Raw genomic sequence first — 20,171 nt, 5'->3', positions numbered from 1 at the left:
TTAATATCAGCTTCCAGACTGAGTAGTTTGAAGAGCACTTCTGAATAGACATGAAACACACAGGAGACAGTTGTTTCCTAGTCAGAGTCACTGTTCCACAAAAAAAAATAAAAAAATAAAAAAATCTGCATGTTATCTAACCTGTTATCTAACTACAGAGAGAGAGCAGACTAGGTAGATTCTAAAGGATGGCTCATGACTTACCAGGCTACAGTTAAAAGGAGAGGAAGATTACACTGGCCAGTGGTAATAAACCCAGAATATAACAAGTAAATGTACCAGCCCCAAAGATAAGTGGATATTCAGAGCCCCGAGCCACAGAAACTTACTCAAAAAGATTTCCCTAATCTAACAGTAAATTTTCTATTTAATTTATTCCCTGTATCTAAAACTCAGAAGTACAGCCTCTGTATTTTGAGTTTATTTCTAGACCTCATTTGACCATTAAATACTTGAAGAAAACTCAACCTATGGAAGATTATGGAAATAATAATAATAATAATTAAGCTTCTATTTGTTTTTTTTTAAATCATATGCTTACACCTGAAGATAAAGTGATTGTTCCGATAGGAAAGAATGCTGACTAGCTGATCAATGTGGTGAATACAACTTTCTAAACTTAACACGCGTAAAGACCTTCACCTCTTCAGCTCTGATTTCCTTGGGAGTCCTGTAGCCTCACCCACCTGGTCCCTGCCTCCCTGACAGCTCCAAGTAACCTTTCTGAGGGCAGCTACTCAATCTGCAGGCAGATCCTCATTCCAGCTCTTTCAGAAACTGGTCATTTATTCCCCTTTTCTCAGTATTTACTGAGTACAAAATTGCCTGTTTAATTTAAAAACAACACCTCTATTTCAAGTTATGTTTAAATCACATAAAGATCCTAATGGTACCATTACACAAAAACTCTCCAGGGAAGAAGGGATAACTGATATTATTAAAAGACAGGCATACATGAATGCAGAGAGCTTATACAAACATGACATTGACAGTAACATCACAGATTTAGAGGTTCACCAAAACAAAGACCAAGTAAGAAAATGTTCTTTGGTTATTTACACTTACATGCAAAGTACATCCTGCAGTTTGGAAATATAACTGTAATTCATCTACACACACTAACAACTTGAAGCTACAACTTGAGGCAGTTCCACTACATGGAAAAACAAAAGGTTCTCATTTCCACCCAGCATGCTGGACGAGCACAGGAGTACTAAGATCTAAGAGCTAACACTTGTGGAGGTTTGCTTGCTTTGGAAACACTAAAGAAGTCTAAGAAGTGGTTTGCAAAGTCAGCAATCCAACATGCAGAATATCAAACGGCACCATAAAGTTTCATAATACCTGTGCAAAGTAAGGCCTCCCTTTAATATCTGTACATGTTTCCAGAGCTACCTCAGGTAGCTATGCTCCCATCTACTATAACTGAGAGCGACATGCAAGTATATAAAAGTAAGCCAGGATACATTATCCCAAAGTTGCTTAAATGAAGGCGTGAGAGGTAAATCACGTTTTTGCAATAGAAATTTCCAGTATTTCTGTATGTACTGTAGGATCTGTTGTTTTTCCACAAAGAAAGCTGCTGAACAGAGTAAAGTTGCAACATTCAGACCCAGTTAGAACTGGCACAGGCACTAGGTATGGTAACTATATAAGGCAGGGGAGAGCCTGGTACAGGACAGAACACGCATGCTAATTTTTGAAAATATTGTCCTCCTATCGCCATAAAAAGTACAGAACATGTCTAAAAAACACAGGTTGTTAACAGACATAGAATGGAAACATATTGTAGCAACAGCACTGGGAAGATTGTGAGCCTGAGACGCTCAACCAATGAGTGCCAGGAGAGGCTTTACCTGCATTGGACCCAGGGTATATAACAGAGTGGATTTCACTGATCAGGTGCACAATTTCTCCCTTGTCAGTAGGGGTTGTGCGCCCATGATGGCAGTAATGAACAAACTGCTGCATCACAAAGATCTTGGCCTGATTAGAAATCTTTGAATTTGAGCGTGTTTCTGACAAAGGCAAGTACTTAGTGTCTATTTACGTAGTAATGTCTTTAAGAACTTCATCAGAAAGCTAACCAGATTTCAGCTTCTCTTAGATTTTTTGTTGTTTCTTGGTTGGTAGATTTGATTTTCTTCCATTTTCCAGGTTTAGGCACTTTATCAGCTTCATTATACCCAATGGCCAGCATCAAACCTTTTAGGTTCTAAGGAACTGATTTGCAGAAGAACCAGGGTCTGTAGAAAGGAAAGATCCCACATCTGCCCTACTCCTGTAAGCTCTGTTGTTTTTTTCTTGCATGGATGTGCAAATCTGATCTGTAACCTTAAAATGCTCTGGTTGTCAGTGCAAACACTTGACATATGATGCGATTGTTGTGTTGTCTAAATGGACATGTCACTTAACTAAGGTCATTCAACATGGTGAACTTCCAAAGGGCACTTTTTAAGTCCTAAGAGAGTACTATATTCTTTCTAGGATGAATATTAAATTTCTTAGCTTAAGTAATTACTCTACTCAGCTGATTAGAAAAGTATTATTGGAGAACAGGGCTGCTTGTTGTGAAATCGCATCATTTAAATTATATGCTTGCATAAAACTATATAAATTATATTACATTATTCCCTTAACTATAGAGACTCCTTGGAAGACAAAACATTTGCCTTTTCAGACTTCAAATTTACATAGCAAAGCAAGCACTGAGGATATAACAGACTTGGACCAGTACTGTGCAATGCTGAGTAAAATCAGACAAAATGCATTGTTTGCAGACACACTGCAAGCACAGGAACACTTCAAACCAAAGCTGTCCTTTATTAATTAAACCTTATCTGTACTGTTAATGCTGACAAACACCTTAAAGCTGTTATCTTAAATTATAAGTTATATAATTTGTAAGTAACTACGAGTTAAACTCAAAAACACATTGGATATGGCTTTCCTGGACTGATTTGTCTATAAAACCATCCTTTAATCAGCATCAACTTAACTACTATAGTTCGAACTAAAACAATGAGATTTAAGGAAAAAAACAAACATTCCAGCATTCCACTAAATGCACTCACGTTAAGAAAATCTAATAGTTTTAATTTGCTGTTAATTTTAACTAAAATATCTAAATATTAAACAAGAGAGACACTTGTGGCTTTTGAGAGGAAGTACATCAGTCAACAAAAGCTTAAATTTAAACTGACTGAAGGCATGTAACATAATAAGCAATCTATTTTCTAATTGCTAATGGCTCCATAATATTATTGGTTTCTTGTAATAACTGAATTCCCCATATAGTACTGACACAGCACCACAAAGCTGGAGCCAAGCTGACCACAAAGCACCAGTTTTTGCAGTTTTCTCTAAGGCAAAGCTCTCAGTTTCTTAGATGAACAGATTTGTGCTGGCTGGATTAATAACAGAAAAGTCACTTAAAATGAGACTTCTAAGACTTGTGTTTTAATATTACATTTTTAAAGTGCTCCAAGAAATATTTTTAAACTATGTATTTTTTCCCCACACACACACTTATGAGGAATTTCTTTGTTCTTATGCAGATCAGGACTGCACAAACTACAAGAGATTCTGCCATGATGCCATCCATTTCATAGATATGATGATTTTGGTAGGAGCCGAGGTAACTTAGCAGTGGTAAGAGATAACAAAAGTAGTGAAAAAGTATCAACACAGCCCTTTTTAACTGCTTTTACACTGGCCACAACTCAGTTTCTAAAAAGCATTTGTTACAATACCTTCAGTATCACTCACCATCCCACCTGCACGTGGCTTACAATGGCTACTAGTGAGCTAAATCCACTGTGCTTACCAGGCCCCCACAAGTGGTCAAAGCATTCAGCATGCTATGAAAAGGTTTTTAAGAGCTAATCTAGGTCAGATAAATAAAAAATGCTATTTGCTAAAAGCTTTTAAGATTTAAAACCCAAACTCATCAGATGTTTTACACTTAACCCGCAAACAACTTTAACTTCAATGGGCGTGCCCTTGAACTGCTTTAATTTTGTCAAAAATACACCAAAAAGGATTTGTCTGAACAGTCACCTATGCAAACTCTTCCTATTGCCTCCCATACATCAGCTGTGATTTGGTGCAGCTGTGTCAGCTTGGCTCAGACTGCTGACAAAAGCATTGCCAGCACCTTCCTGGTTTGCTCTGAGCTGTGTTTTCAGCTTAGATGAGAGTCTGAGCTACTCTGCAGGCACATCAAGGTTCAGCCAGCACCTCAATGACTTGGCTTCCTGGCTGGCCCCTGCACCTGCCTCACCACAGGCTTGTCTGAAGTCCTGCCACATTAAAATGCTCTGGGTTTAGTCCCTTATCAAAACTATTCAGCCTCATCAGACTGTTTAACCAGAATAACATACTTTCTGAAGCATTAACCTCTGATGTAACTGAAGATCAGTGTGCACTTACATGTCTGCATCACAAAAGATATGCAAGAGATTTATACAGAACATAAACAATGTGTGTGTGTGTGTGTGTGTGTGTATATATATATATATATATTCATACACACACGCACATGTAATGCAAAAGCATTATCCAGGCCTACATGTCAAACACAGCACATTTCTGTTTTAATTAGCTGTGTTAATGCTGGTACAATTAGGCACATGCTTTGTGGGATTATCTTATTCCAAACCCACTCTGAATTTCAATTTTCTTGATCAGACTTCAATTTTGACCAACATGCCTCCCACCCACACAATTTCCTCGTAATTATGCTCTTCTTTCTGAAGGCCTTTTTCTCAGGCAGTAAAACTGAGTGAAAATTGGTGGCTTCTGTATGTGCCCTTTTAACTTATTAGCAACTTCACTGTTCACTGATGTGAAACTTCTAGTCAAGCTGTTAATCCTGTGGCTCACCCATCATCCTCAACTTTTCACAGGATACAGTTCTAGTCTGCACAGCCCTGGGATCCATCCCACCTCCTGCCCTTTCTACCACCCCACTATTTTGGGGGCGCTCCCTTCAAACAAACATCTCTCTAAATTTGAATGAACACTCTCAACCTTATCCAAGTCTGATTACCCTGGGCTTGTATTAGTAATCAAAAGTAGTTTGACTTCTCAAGTGACTGCCTCACAACAAAACCTCACCTGTGGCTGCTTCCTTGAGCTGGCTGTTTGCACCATTACAGATGGCATCTGGATGAATTTCTCTGGCACAAGAGGATATTTCCATCCCTCTTTAACCCTGGTTGAAGTTGATTAAACAACACGATTCTCTTGAGCCCGTGGTGACTTAGCAGAAGAATTTTGCATTTCCATGCTGCTCTCCTGGAGAAGCCAAGTGCCTGACTAATTCTGTGCATGTGAGTACATGAGTGTGTTAACGGTTCCATTCACATCAGTCAGACTACTCACATGCTTGGATTAATTATACATTTAAGGCAGATTTGCCAGTGATTATCATTAATTGCAACTGCAGTGATTTAGGTCCTTCTATCCGAGTTAGCATAAGGGCACATGCCTCATTCTTCATTACTTTTTTTTCCTTTTTACTGAAGCCAAATGACCTCCTTGAATACTTAGCTTCAAATAAGAGCTAACAAAGTCCAATGTCTGAAGACACAGCTGTGCTACTGCAGACATCTTACAATTTCCAGAGATGCATTTATACACAGTTCAGTTTTGGCAATGGAGGCGACATTTTCCCACCCCCTTGTCAGCTTGTCACAAAATAAGCAGATTATACATATATACGTCACTTCAGACCAATATCAGTAATGCTCAGCTTCAGCCATCATCCCAACTGCAGTTAACAGAGCAACCGCCGCAGAAAGGTTTTACATGCTATGGTCCTAAATCACAAGCAAACAAATACAGAAATGGGGCATTAGAACAATCCTAAATCCAGGTTTACAGCCTGACACTTTTCTGATGATCCCATTGCTGAAGGTACCACGTATTGTGTGATGGAACGAGGAAAAACACTTAGGTTTAGTTTTATCAAGCCCTAATTGAAAGGTTCTGATATTCCCTGAGTTGTCCTCAACGTCTCATTTCCTGTCACAGCCACTCCTAATGCATACAAGTTTCACTGGCTGAAGATTGATTGCTATTCTGGCAGTTTTTATACTGGCATTTGACAGTGATCAAATAAGTAGCTCCAGGAAGGAAGGAGAAAGTTGTACCTATTCCTCTTAGATTCTTTCCTCCTCCTTTCTTTGCCAGAAATAAAAAACGTACAGCTGCAAATTCTAAACATTTCAGATCTTCACTTCAAATACACTGATGTAGACTTTAGGGCTATTTGTGTGTGACCATCAAGGAGATTATAGTTATTGATTACCAACATACAAATGAACTTTTAGCCACTAACCTGCTACAAAGCCATGTGAAATAGTTCAAGTTAGCAAAGGTTCACTTGGAAAACAAATCCCCCCCCCTCCAGTGACTTATCTAACCCTATCATGGAGGAATAATTGGAAACAGCAGAGAAGATCACCAGCTCTGCACACATAGTACCTGAATGAAGAACAGTGCGTACCTTAAATTTGTATCTTCCAGATGCAATATGTATTGCTATAATTAGCATCTGATAATTCGTGATTATCTAAAACATCCTTCAGACTAGCAATTTCTATGATACATTTCCCTAAATAGCTGTTTTTATTTGCCTCCTTTACATCCAACTTGCCACATACCAGAGTACTTTTAATTTTCTTCTATTTTTACATTTTGTAATTTTACATCATATTTCAAACGACAACGTGAAAACACAAAAGTGCTTACACAGTCATATAGAGACACGTATCCATAATTATATGTTTAAGTGTTTCTGTTTGTACCTAAAAGACGTAACAAATGAGAAACGTATAGTTTATACACATAATAAAGGCAAGATAAATACCAGAGTAGTCATTTCATATTATCCTTTTGATCTATAGACTACCAGTGGAAGACATAATCTTTTATTTATATTATGTGAGGTAAAATTTTGAAACAGGATTTTCTGTGTCTGTCTTCCTGCTCACTTCATAATTAAGCCTGTAGGGCTGCATGGTTTATTTTTTAATGCTGTACTTGCCAATTTCTGTTATCGCTAATTTCAAGTTCGCAGCTCCACATATGATAAGAATATGAGCACAAAACAATTTATACAAAAAACAAAACGAACATTTTGAGTTGAAAGGTTGGCTACATCTTCACGTGTGCTTTTGGAAGATTTCAAGCAGTTGTGATTTACAAAGCCAAAGAAAGCTCTACTGACATGCGCTTTCCTCCACATCTCTGTATCATTTCCCCCTCCATCCTTCTTCCTTTTTATTTTATATTTAATCTCATTTATACATGTATATGAATGAGAACATTTTCACTTCATTATTGTCTTAGCCTTTTTAATTTAGCTCCACACTAGCCAACTCTATCAGTCCTACACTAAGATCAACTATGACACTTCTATGAAGAAAAAGCATCTCTTATTTTACACAAAACATTACAAGGTCAGTACAGCATCTTTCATCTCTTCCCACCTTCACCAGACTGAACAATAGGCAGCAATAATCCTGTGATATCCACAACTAATTTATCCAACAAGAAGACAGGTAGCACTCTGAACCACACTGCTGCCTGAATAGGTGCAGTAAATAAGCAGCTTAATGGTAGCCTTTCAGGCAGGAGGGCAACATATCACAGCATGGCATTTTTATAATCTTCCTGGCATGCCTACAGCCAAGAGCACATAGCTGAGCGTATGTTCCCTCTTCTGTCGGGCTTAGGATGCATGTAATCGTTAGATTGTGACACATTGTGCCTTTAAGCAAGTTTAACTGTTTTATATCCCCTCTGATCTACAGCTTTGTACATCTGTTACGTTGCCTCTCAAACTTCAGTCAGCACATCTGTGGGTCTGATCTTTCTGAAGCTCATTGCACGGCTTAGGTTTTGCACAGTATTTCTTTGTATCTGTGTGGTGTTTATTTGCAAGGAATACCTTTTGTATTAGTGTTCTTGCTGAGCTAGAGCAAAAGAGCAAAGCTAAATCTATATGGGACATCCTCATCTGGAAAAGAATTGAATGAGGCATTAGGAACTTATTTCAATAACTTAATTTATTATAAATTGGTGAACAGGTTCCTTTTATGTCTTTGAGCACAGGGAACGTCTTCTCTCCACCCAAAAGATGTTCTCCTCTAGAGGCACAAAGGAGACTGTTACCGGATTTCTTTTCTGCAGAGCCCCTAGGAACACTGATTAAGCAGCCCCAGTTTCAGATAGAAGCATTAATTTGCAGGTGCACTAACTGTCCTCTCCACCTACCACTTATGTCAGCCAGATTTCAAACACTCAGTGTGGATCAACTAGTCTCTCAGCACGTTGTATTCTGGAAAGAAGCAGCCTTGTGCCAGACAACATTTCCCTTAGCTGTTGCACAGTGCTGCGTAGAAGACTGAGCCAGTACAGACTTCAACACCTAGAAATACTTGCAGAAGCCCTTCACAAAGCAGTATTTATCAGCCATAATTGGTGTCCTGAAGATCCTATCACAGAGCCATCAAAACACAGAGATGCTACAGTAAAACTCAGGCTAAAGGAGCTGTCCTTATCATCTATCTTTCTACTCTGTTTTTGTTTTTTCCTGCTTCCTCCTGGGGGAAGATTTCCCCAAGTGTTAGAGGAAACTTTGAATATGATGGTTTTAAAGGCTTTGGTTTCCTCCCACCCTGTATCAAAAGCTGTGAATTATTCTTTTGCCAGCCAGTGAAAAGTTACTTACTACCTTCTGTAAACTGCTGATGAAACTGAAGCCTGTCTTTAGCCAACACTAACAGCGCCTGTGGGAAAGTTGTTTTTCTTGTCCCACCCTAGGAGTCAGTACCACTGGGTCTACCTGAGCAGCTCATTAAGGGGCACTGAGCACAACTATCACACCAGGGGAGCAGCGCCTCCCCCAGCCAAAATTACTGTGAGCAAAATCTTGCCTACGTTGACATCAACGGCAGAATTCCCTGTTACCTTTTTAATAGGACAAGTAAGAGGATTTCAGACATTAAGTATCTACCTTACTGCAGGATGGTTTCTTTTGGGATACTACTCAGGTATGAATGCAGTTTTCAATTACCTCTTCTGCCCAGGTATCGCTAGAGATCACACAGTTATTCTACTTTAAAAAAAAAAAAAAACCTCCAGAAAATTACATTAAGTTACAGAAAATGCTTTTTGATCATCCGCACAGTTAGAATTTCATCTACTCCTATAAAATACCTCCACTTCTAACCTAGAGGCCCCCAAAACTTAAATAAAAGCCTTCAAATTAGTTGAGATAAAATGAGACTGAAAGCAAGACTGTAAGCAAGCACGGGCTTCTTAGAATTTGCCTGCTGCAGTTCACTTTGTAAAGATGGAGCGTGCTGCTGGACAGAGTGATGAAGGGAGAGAGATGCTGCTGCCTGGGTTTCCTCACAAGGATCCCTTCATACGTTCGCTTTGGGTAACTGGCAGGTGCAGACCTTTGATTTATCAGTGTTGCAGGATTACTAGGAGACGTCGTGACTGCTTTTCCCAATACATACTTTCTGCTGCCAAGATTCTCTTTAAACTTACACAGTTGCAATACGTTGCCTATGTGAGTTTTCTCCCTTTCTTCACCTGTAACACCTTTCACACTCTCTCAAAAACTACACCCTATGTTTATACACGATGAATTTTCCAGAACAGTAAAAACAGACTTCTTAGTTCAGCATCATTACCCCCTCTCTTGGCAGAGAAGTAGCAAAGGAGCCTGTCTGAGCTGGCAACCATCAAGCTTTACAGTCTAACAAGTTCCACTACTATAATGAAAATCCAAAGACCTGGAAACAATATACAGAGCTTCCCTGACTAATTTTATTATGCAGACACACTTAATAGCTCCTGTTACAATCACATTTATAAGCAGGAAAATAGTATTGGATTGTGACTATCACACTAAATCGACATGGATTATCAGTCATTAAAAAGGAACAAAATTAGCATCAAGCAGTAATATTTTACACTTATCAAACCTACAGCTGGTCAAGGTTCATTACAATACTGTGCAATAAAGTCAGGAAGCATTGGCTCATTCTACAGAACATTTAAATCTCTATTGTATTTGTGTAGGATATAATTTCTGATAGCAATAAAGCCTAATAAAAGTTACACCCCGATGAATAAAGTGTTAATAAATTGACCTAAGACATTTAAATGGCTAATTATATTTGAGATAAAGGAGGATTCGCTTGTTTCTATAGATTGTTTGAAGCTGTACTCTAACCAGCTAACTAACCAACTACAAGATGATTTTATAAAAATATCTCTAATATGAAATATTAATTTCTAGCTCCTTTTTCAATGGATTAATAATTAATTAGAATTTCCTAACACATTTCCTATTCATCAAAAGAATCATACCTCTTGTTAAAATATCTAAGCTTTGCACAACTTAACTTTCAACTAATCCCTAGATTTCATTACACTTAAAAATATTTACAACTACTCTATTTAGCTTTTCCATTGGTCCCCTCAAAGATGAAAAACAAAACACTGTTATTTTATAGAAAGTACCATTACAATACAAATAATAGTATTAAAGAATGTATGTAAAATGACAGCCCAAACAGGCACACCAAGTCAGGTCATCCATACAGGATAATTACCACAATGGGCCTCCCAAGATCCTGGGGGCCTCGGGCCTAAGCTATCATCCTTTAAGACCGAATCACTCAGGCTTTACGTACTTCCTAAACCACACAATAGAGTTTGAAAATTCTTTGGTGAATTGCTTCTTTAAACCACATCACTGCTGATACTTAAAATTGTAATGGACCCTGACATGAAGGGAGTCACCCACCAGCATCACTGTGTTTTGAGACACTGAGAAATAGTTCCAGATGCTGGAGAAAGAGCAGCTTGAGAATGAAGAATGACTGGATGACTGAGATGGTACAGAGCGGTGACGAAGTGATAAAGAACCGGTTCTCAAAAAGAAAACTGACCAGAAATTACTTAAATAGGCACATTGGCTGTTTTTGTGGGGAATTTTACATGGAAGAGTGAAAGAGTGAAACAGGACATGTCATTTTCCACAGTGCAAATTGAAAACTGCCAGCCATTACTGATATGTACCCAGGCTTTTCAAACTCTTGCTAATGGCATCTGAGAGAAACAATACCAGATAACATCTTCACTTCACCACCGACTTTTAGAGGTAAATGCAGAGCTACAGTGGAAAAGGTGACATGCATAACACAAAGTGATAAGCCTTAAAATGATACAAGAGTAGGTTATGTTTCCATGAATCTAGCATACATGGAAATAGAAGAAATACAGCACCACACTGACTTCTGTTATTATTCAGCAGTCATCAAGACAAAAAAAGTTAGAAAGCAATTGATCATAATTTCTCCCAGCATCTTTGGTTCTGTTTCACGTCATACTTATCTTCCAGCATAAGCTGAAAAATCATAAGTTGTTCTTTTTTTCTAGAACATCATCAAGGCTAAAGAAGTTTTGTAACTGGTCACAGGTCAATGAGAAGCATTTACAAACAGGCAAATGTTCCATAACTGTAAGGGGACAGCAGGATAACAAAGAAATCTTTGATTTGGCTGTTCCAGTCTTGTTTTTACACTATGTCCAACATTGAGAGTGTTTTTAAAAGGTCATTTAAAATAAGTTACTCTTTCCTACCTGAGTTTTTAGTTTTTGTATGGTTATATCAGATAGCCTGCATATATATGCATGTACTTTTTATAGGCTTGATTTCAGCATACCTGAGATATCACAGTCATGACTATGCTCTGATACACTTTATCAAAGTAGAAGTTCATAACACATCCATTTCCTGAAGCAATTGCCAAGCTTTCCTTCAGTGAGCCCAGCTCTTCCAGCTACTGCACCAGCTACACTAAGCAGGGTTTTTCCTCTTCTTTTTTTTTTCCTGTTGCTCAAGTTCACACTAACAAACAGTCCAGAGGAACAGAGAAGCAACAATACCTAATGTTCTCCAGTTTTTCCCCCTTCTCTTTGATACCCTAGGCCCTAGAACATAACCAACTTAAAAGTCAATAGCAGTTCACAGTATCCTGAAGAACATAAAAATATAAAAATCCTTGATATGTTACTAAAAAAAAAAAACAAAACACCTTGATATGTTATAGTTAAGCCTTTATACTTTTTGAAACACCTTAACTACTTTAACAGTCAGAAAGACCAATGCTATGGAATGGTGCTACAGGACATGTAAGGACAAGGGAGCTAGCACATAGAAAGGTGTTACAAAGAAAAAGGAAAATTACTCACCCACATCTGAAGATCCAGGCTCACAAAAGAAACTCCACCACTGGTTGAAAATCCTTCCCCAGTGGGGGTCAGCCCCTTAATGAGGTCTAAGAGAGATGCAGCTCCACCCCTTCCATTCACACAGCTGAAATGCCTTCACCTGTGTTCACAGGGCTGACCAAGTCCTTTCCACAGGTGCTCCATCAGTGGGTCAGGCCAGGACTCAACAGTTCCCATACAACTACTATGCATCAAATGAAATCAAGTATTTGAGCCTTAAAAAAACCTTATATGGATTTCTTACTGAGCTAGTAAATGTATTGCAATGGTGTGAAACCCCATCTTTACAATTCCATTGTATTAATGTTCTACACATAGTATTAGAATGCTGTGTATTATCTGTGTATTTTTTAATGCAGGGAAAAATCAGCCTATGTCCTTTAATGGAAGCATTCATGCACTGCAGAGCAAGAGACATGAGGTAGATGCACTAGGACCCAAACAGGGCGCTTACCTGGGAAAATGCTTTCTTCAATAAAAACCTGTCAACAACCCCAAAATACGAATACAAATTAGAATACGAAATAGAGACACAAATATGTTACTAGCATTTGTAAAGAAAAATAGCTGATATTATTTGCCATTTAAAAATCTGCCTGTTTTTAAAAGGTAAATACAAAAATGAAAGGTGGCTTAAGTTCTGATATGTTGCAATAGCAGAGGCACGTAGTAAGAATAAAAACTTCACAAAAAGTAAAAAGAACTCCCAGCCTGTCGGTTTATCAACAATTAGTGCATCATCTGGAATTTCTAGCCCATTTGTTTCATGTATGAATGAAACTTTAAGATCACTAAAGGCAAACGCTCCCAAAGTATCATTACTGCCACTGAAATGAGACCAACTTTGCTTTGTTTTCTTCAGTTCAATGCAAAAAGCCTGATTCTACATTCAAGAGCAAATGCTTATCTTGCTAAGGAAATCTCTGTTAAAGATCCAATTGATATTGCTGTTGTTAAATGAAATTTGAAGTGTCAATAGCTGCAAAACCAGTATTTACTTTTTTCCCCTCTTTGATGTTTTTTCAAAATCCTGCACTAAAATCCTGGAAGCCCCAGGGTGTTTGTTCTTGTTCAAAATAACTTCAGTCTCATCGATGCACTACCTTCATTTCTTTGCATGCTGAATTTCCTTCTGAAGAAAATATCTGTATTGTATGTTTTTGAAATGGATTACCAAGCAGGTGTTAGACTTCAAACACAGCACAGAGCCCAGTGAGTTACCTCCCAGGTAACATCCTATCTTCTGGGAGCACTTTGGCAAGCAGAAGTGGGATTCCACAGTGGAACCAGCAGGGATGTCTCAGGTTGGGCTTCTTCAGTGATAAACATAAATTGTAGCTTTTAATATAGTGCCTTTTCTCTGCTGTTGTGTCCTTGCATCTCTGCCCCTGGACCTCAGTACACCCACCTGTACATGGGTATACCTGTATGTATCATAGGTTTACAAATCCCTAAGAAAAATAAATTAGGAAAGTCACTAAAGAAGTCTTAGACTTTCTAATTCACTTTAACTATCTTCTACAATGAGAGCAGAGAAATAATACCACTCTCCCTCAGGGCATGCAGACATGAAAACTGCACTGTGCAGAGTACCATGAAGTATGCAGGTCTCCAGGGAACTCCAGTGGGTTGGACGTTTTCTTTGATGCCTTTCAGGAAGTATCTCTAAATTCTCCAGCAGAATTACACTTTTTATTTACAAAGTGCATCACAGGTATTCAGTAACACCCAGGTTCACCACACCTACATTTTAACATTCTCCATTTTCTTCCAAGACCTGTGAATAAGCAGAATGAAACTTTACCATAGTTCATTTCCTGTGTCTTTCTAAGTCAGTGGTGGAGTTCCACGGGTTACCCCAGTTTCCTTGGTCTACAGGAAGGATATGCCGTCTTGTCGGAGTTCAACTTTTTAATGAATACCTTCTATTTTCTTATGAAGAACAGTGGATACTGAAATTGCACTTAAGACATACCCAGCCCAAATCCAGGAATTCTGCTCAGCCTACTTATCCTTGGCTTTTTTCTTTCTTTTTTAATTGTAGCTAGTTGTTCCTCAGTAAGTGTACTACATATCCATATGGAAAATATTAATTATATGATGAATATTTATCATCTGAATTATATGTTTGATCACAGGGAGAAAAAAAAAAAAAAAAGGATACCAGCAGTACTACATCATCACATGAAATGCAGGGAGAAGCATAATTAGGAATGAGGAAATTGCTTTGCGTGGAATAGAGAACTTTTTTTCAAACAGCCTGCTCATGAATATCTATTATTCACTTGCCATGTTCTTCTGTGGCCACCATAACAGGAGGCTGAATTAGTTGTTCTCAAGGAAAATTGCCCCATTGAAGTCTTCCAGCCAATTCTGCGTCTGTAACTGGGCCTGTATAGCTTTCCCTATTTGCTGCTATGCCATCCCTGTGGATACACAAACAAAAAAGTACTTGAAGACAAAGGTAATTCCAGGTGAATGCCAAAGGGAAGTAGTGAGAATTTATGCAACTCTGCGTGCAGTTTGCTGATGCATTATTCCTGCAGGACATGGTTGTGAAATGGAGAAGAGTTTGAAAATGACTATGATAGTTCCAGAGCACTTGGAATTTCAGAACATCCAGGTGAGAACAAGTTATTCTACATTGGAAAGGTGTGTTTCTGACACTGACTTCCAGTGAAGAGGTAAAAGCTGACACTTTCTAGGGCACAGTCCATACGGATGTTTGCCTCATCGCAGTCTGGCCTCTGAGTATAACCAACAAAACAAAACCGTCTAAAAGCACACATGAGGAAATGGCACAACAAAAGGAAATCCTATTAGGATTTCTTATGACGCTGCTTTGCAAAGTTTGAAACATGCATGATATTTCATCAGCACGCCTCCAAGTAACTGCTAAAATACTTTCTTTTCTAAATAATCTAAACCTCAGTTTAAGGAAGACTTTTGTGCAGTGTCTCTTACTTTCACTTTTCCTTGGGCCTCTGAGCAGGAATCAGCCTGTGAAGACACAGAGAAATTACTGAATTCTCAAGGACAGGCCATTCTCCCAAATTAAACAATATTCACTCTCTGTCAAAAGCTCAGCTTCAAAACTGCCAAAGCATGAGGAGAGTGAGATGCTGCTTAGACCTTTTTGTGCATGATAGGATAAAACGCAAGACTTCTCTGCCTAAAGGAATCCTGATAATGAAATAATCTTTAATCTTTGTCCCTTCAAGGCACTCTCAACACCTGTTATCCTTGATACTGTCACGGGCAAAAAAGTGTGAGAATTCATCTCAAGGCTGGTAATTATTTCAGCTAATTATTCATTTGGATGTGGGGTGATTACCAGTGCTCCTTCAGGTGCAACGCTGGCCACTTTCCTGCTTTGTGAAATATCAGCTAGAATTAGAGTTGCTCTTCTCCCCTTTTCCAGCCTTACAGAAAGATGAGCTCCCATGGTATTTTAAATCTGCACTGCAATGAAACAGCTTGCCCAGTGATTAAAATAAAGTCATTGGCAATTCATTTTAAAGTCGAACGTCACTGACTTCATTCAACCTGATTATCTTTAGCAATATCTCAGTGTTCTGGACCAGTATTATCCCTATGTAACCCATTCCCAAGACACCAGAATAACCTCTATAATATGAACCAGATGTGTAAGTAATGTGCTTTACTTCATCTGTTTTCTTGCTAAATCACTGGTAGTTGCAGAAGAGGTGAAGAAGGAAGAGGTGAAGAGGGAACAGGAATACCCAGGGCCACTGCAGGGTAATTTTTCAATCAGGAGCTATGATCCTATGAGTGGCTCACAGCTGATGTTCAGCAGAAGAGCAGCAGACACAGAGTTCCTGCTGAAACTGCATTTCAGTGCAAACAACAGCACAAGTCCTTCAGCACTGCTTTTTCTCCACAGGAGACCACACTTTTTAGGATTTGTATAGCTTGAAGAGAAATAAATCGTATATTCCTCACTTCTGAGAGGAAATTTCCTTAAAAATTTATTGAAAATAATAATTAAAATGTTCTCGACTGGCAAATAAAAGCTTGGAAATAGCAGAAAACAGATTTTTAATTTTGTCTTTAGCTTTCTAAATGTTAAATTACGTAAAAACACAGTACCATAAAACAATCACTTTAATGCACACTATAGCACAGTGCTTTGATTTTCCTTTTAATAATCACCACTCAGAGACTGCTTCAGGTTCTTAAATAATTGGAAAGACTACCCCTCAGAATCCAGTGGTCATTAGCAGCTAAAGATCCTAAAAAGCTGCACTGCTCCAAGCAGCAGAGTGGTTTTATATTCTTAAAGAGGCAATTAATAATTATGTATTGTTTTTTTTCCTCATCAGTTTGCAGATTTTCTGTGCTGTGGTAGCAGGCATTATCTGTGGTCGAGTCTGCTATCAAGCAGGATAGTTTGCTAGCAAGTAAGTTTCTTCTGATATGTCTCCTACAGAATGGGTGTAGGAAATAGTAAAGTAGCAGAGACTGTAGATTCTAGTTCTGTTCCCTCTAGAGAAGATCCTTTGAGACTCACCAATTGGTTGCACATCCCTTGGTCTCAAGTGTCAGTGCTACATTCTCTAAAACACTTAGTTTTAGTTGGAAGGCAAGTCTACAAGGGTGGGATCCTTTACGGTGTATTTAGGCAATTAATCATATGTATATCACACATGCATCCTCTCAAGACAGAATCTTAAATGTTATCTCTGTTCTTCCCACCCTTCAGCTTAGGTTCTCAGAACGCCATATGAAATCCACTTCTTTGCCGCTTACTTTCTACCATATAGACTCAGTACCATTTGATCTACCAGCTATTTAATCTATAATACAAACCACACTCATCTCACTTCCCCATCATTCTAATTTTGTTCCTCATCTACTGAGTGGTCAAATTGGAGTGAATGGTGGATACTGCCATCAATATCTGATTCTTCCTAGTGCCCAGAGGACTAAGAATTTGACAACTCTTATTTCTCTTTTCTCCGTAATATCAGCTGTTCTTGTTGCCATAACTGCTTTAGGAAACAAAACAAAATCCAGCAGAAACAAAGCAAACAAACACCCACGCAAACAGCTCCAAAAAGATACTCATCCCAACAGCCCTGTCCTTTCAGGATCACAGTAACACACAGTTACAGACAATTGTAAATCACCAACAGCCACAGCGTACTGGAATATGACAGCTGCAAGGCAGCACCGTAACCTCACAGCTCAACAGTCACAGCTGTACACTCACAGCACCACAGAAATGATTCAGAGAACAGCCATTCTGCTTCTCTGCTTATGCCAGTTCTCACAAAGGCACATTGCAACGGCTTCAAAACTGTCTGAAATAACAGTACAGTAGGACTGACTTAAACATGTATTTTCATCCATTTAATGCAGCTTTTTCATTCCAATTGTCACATTTTCTTCATTCCACTTGTAGCTTGCTGAACTCAGGCAACTTTCTTCTTTTTGTCCATCAATAGTGTTTTTTTTGTTTGTTTGTTTGTTTTGTTTTCCCTGGATAATACCTATTTGTTTTCATCACCCTCTCACACCTAAATCCCTTTCTCTGGCCAGCCAATGAGCAAAAATGTTACAGAGCTTTTCATTAACAGTGAGACAATCTATATGGCTCAGCCACTTTTCACAGAATTCCTGAACAAGCAGACAACCCTTAATTATAAAACAATAATGGCAAGAGGCAGAACCTGACTTGACTGTAATAATTAAGACCGACAAATACTATTATCTAATTTAGTAACATTTTGAAAGCAGTGTTTGCTGTTACTGGCTCCCAAACTCATAATCAAGAAGCAAACTAGTTATTAAAAAAAGATCTAAGTCTTTTACCTTTGTAATGTACACTGAAAACTTAATGCACTACAACTTGATAACATCATACACCAATATTACAGATTGAAAATACTTTGATAGCTCGAATGTCTCCTTTTCCAGCGTAATAGCCTGGTGCATAAAAATGAATGTATTTCTACAGCCTGATCCCTCAGCTCCTCACTGAAGATTTCAGCTCATTTTACAATACATGATGAAGCGTCTTCCCTGCTATAATGTGACAATGGCACTACTGAGCACAACAATTTGAGTCTGAATGTGCCACTGCAAGACAGAAAAAATCTGAAGAGGCAATTCCACCTAGAACTATTCAGCGAATGCATAAGAAAGAGGGAGACAAATGATTAAAGATGCATTAGCACAGCCTGAAAAACAATGCTCTCAACAAAAGAACCCTTAGTACCTCTGGTAAAAGGGGAACAGCACAGAGATTAGCTGAATGAAAGATGGACAACGACTGTGAGAGGTTCTGACAGTCACTTTTACATACTTGAAATGTAAATGTCTCTGTTCAGAGAAAAGTCAATTTTAAAACAATCTCTCTATAAAATAAATCACTTCTGAAGAGATTCTGTACATCTCAAATAAAACTTTTTTCTCATTACCCAGCTCAAGTATTAAATCTGCCATGTGGAATAACCAAAAGCGTATGAATTATAACCCAGATGTTTTTAAGTTCAGGAAAATTAACACACAACATATTGAACCTCCTTCTAACACTACAGCTTTTCTCCCTCGTTGTGCTGTTACTCTCCACGGCTGGAGAGCAGACTATGACCTGTGCTGAAGTTACTCGTTGCCCTATGCCACTTCACAGCATGCTACTTCTCTTGCAGCTTGTACATCTGGTCCCCACTGCTGATGAGGATGTCCACAAAAATCATCAACGAGTGAGATTTTGATTCAACTCAGGCCACATCCCTAATAAATAATGTCTTCAGACAGAAGCTGCTGTTCCAATCCATTTTGTTATGGAGCAATCTTGGCTTACCAGGTACTTTTGTAGGGACTGCCCTGAAGATACACATAGAGCCATATCTATTTTTGAGACAATAAACTTCCAATTCTTTTTTTCTTTCCTCAAATCCATGGTTTTCCAGAAATAAACACATTGATTCCCCATTGCCAAAAAGACTAAACCATTGTCTGCATTGCCAGAATGCAGGGAGAACCTGCCTGTGGTCTTGTTAAAGAACCAATTCCATAATCTTTACTTAGATATTTGACAAGAGCTACCCATAACAATTACTTGTCTACTAGTTCCTAGCAGACCAGGTGGCAGCCTCACTATTAAAGTCTCTGGACAATGAGAAAGGAGTACCTGATGGACCTCAGAACCAAGATACTTGGTTCTTCATAGTCTCGAAAAGACGTGAAGAATTTCTGAAGATTCAAATTGTAAAAGATGGCTGCTGAGTTTCTCTTAAGATCTAAAATAGAAGATTTGGATTAGAAGTGTACATTTAAAATCTGGTTTGAGATCACCCACAGTAACCCAACATTTGCCTTTGCAAGGTATATGAACCCTTTTGAACTTTAATAAGCATCTGTATCACAACATGATGGTGATCTTTTTTAAAGTGAATCTGCTATTCTTCCAGTTTTGTTAACCTGAAGATCTCACTGCCCCTCCAGCTCTGTATGGTACTTTGTCCATAGCCACAAGTACCTGTCTCAGTACAAGGACACAGAACCATGAAGATTCCCAGCTCAGTCATTTAGTAAATTCTGCATCATGTATTTTGTGCTTTCTAAAGAATTAGCTTGTAAAAAGTGTAGGAGATTTCAGAAGCAATGAAAATCACAGCTATCGTGCTTCTGCTGCAGTGTATGAATGCCTGGCACCCTGGTGTTTCTCACAGGGATGCATAGCCCAAAGAAGGCAATCTGAACTGATCAAGATATTCCTGAGGGAACTCTTTATTAAATCCTAGCCATTTATAACTCTAACTCTTTAAAAGAAATAATTACCATAGCAACCACTGCACACCATGCATTCGCTAGTATGT

The 20,171-nt window shown here is 38.5% G+C and overlaps 1 long non-coding RNA gene across 3 annotated transcripts in view; it reads right to left on the bottom strand.

Moving 5' to 3' along the window:
- Nucleotides 1-12,490, bottom strand: part of LOC107318450 — a 37,075-nt gene extending 24,585 nt beyond the window's left edge. For all 3 annotated transcript variants that reach the window (XR_001557362.2, XR_001557361.2, XR_004308589.1), the window contains exon 1: nt 12,286-12,490. This is a non-coding gene — a long non-coding RNA (uncharacterized LOC107318450). The remainder of the gene's footprint in view (nt 1-12,285) is intronic.
- Between the last annotated feature and the right edge of the window lie 7,681 nt (nt 12,491-20,171).

This window comes from Coturnix japonica, chromosome 10 (genome assembly GCF_001577835.2).
Source record: "Coturnix japonica isolate 7356 chromosome 10, Coturnix japonica 2.1, whole genome shotgun sequence".
Taxonomy (NCBI): Eukaryota; Metazoa; Chordata; class Aves; order Galliformes; family Phasianidae; genus Coturnix; species Coturnix japonica.
The sequence above is the reverse complement of the archived record's forward strand: the minus strand, read 5'-3'. Positions and strand labels throughout refer to the sequence as shown.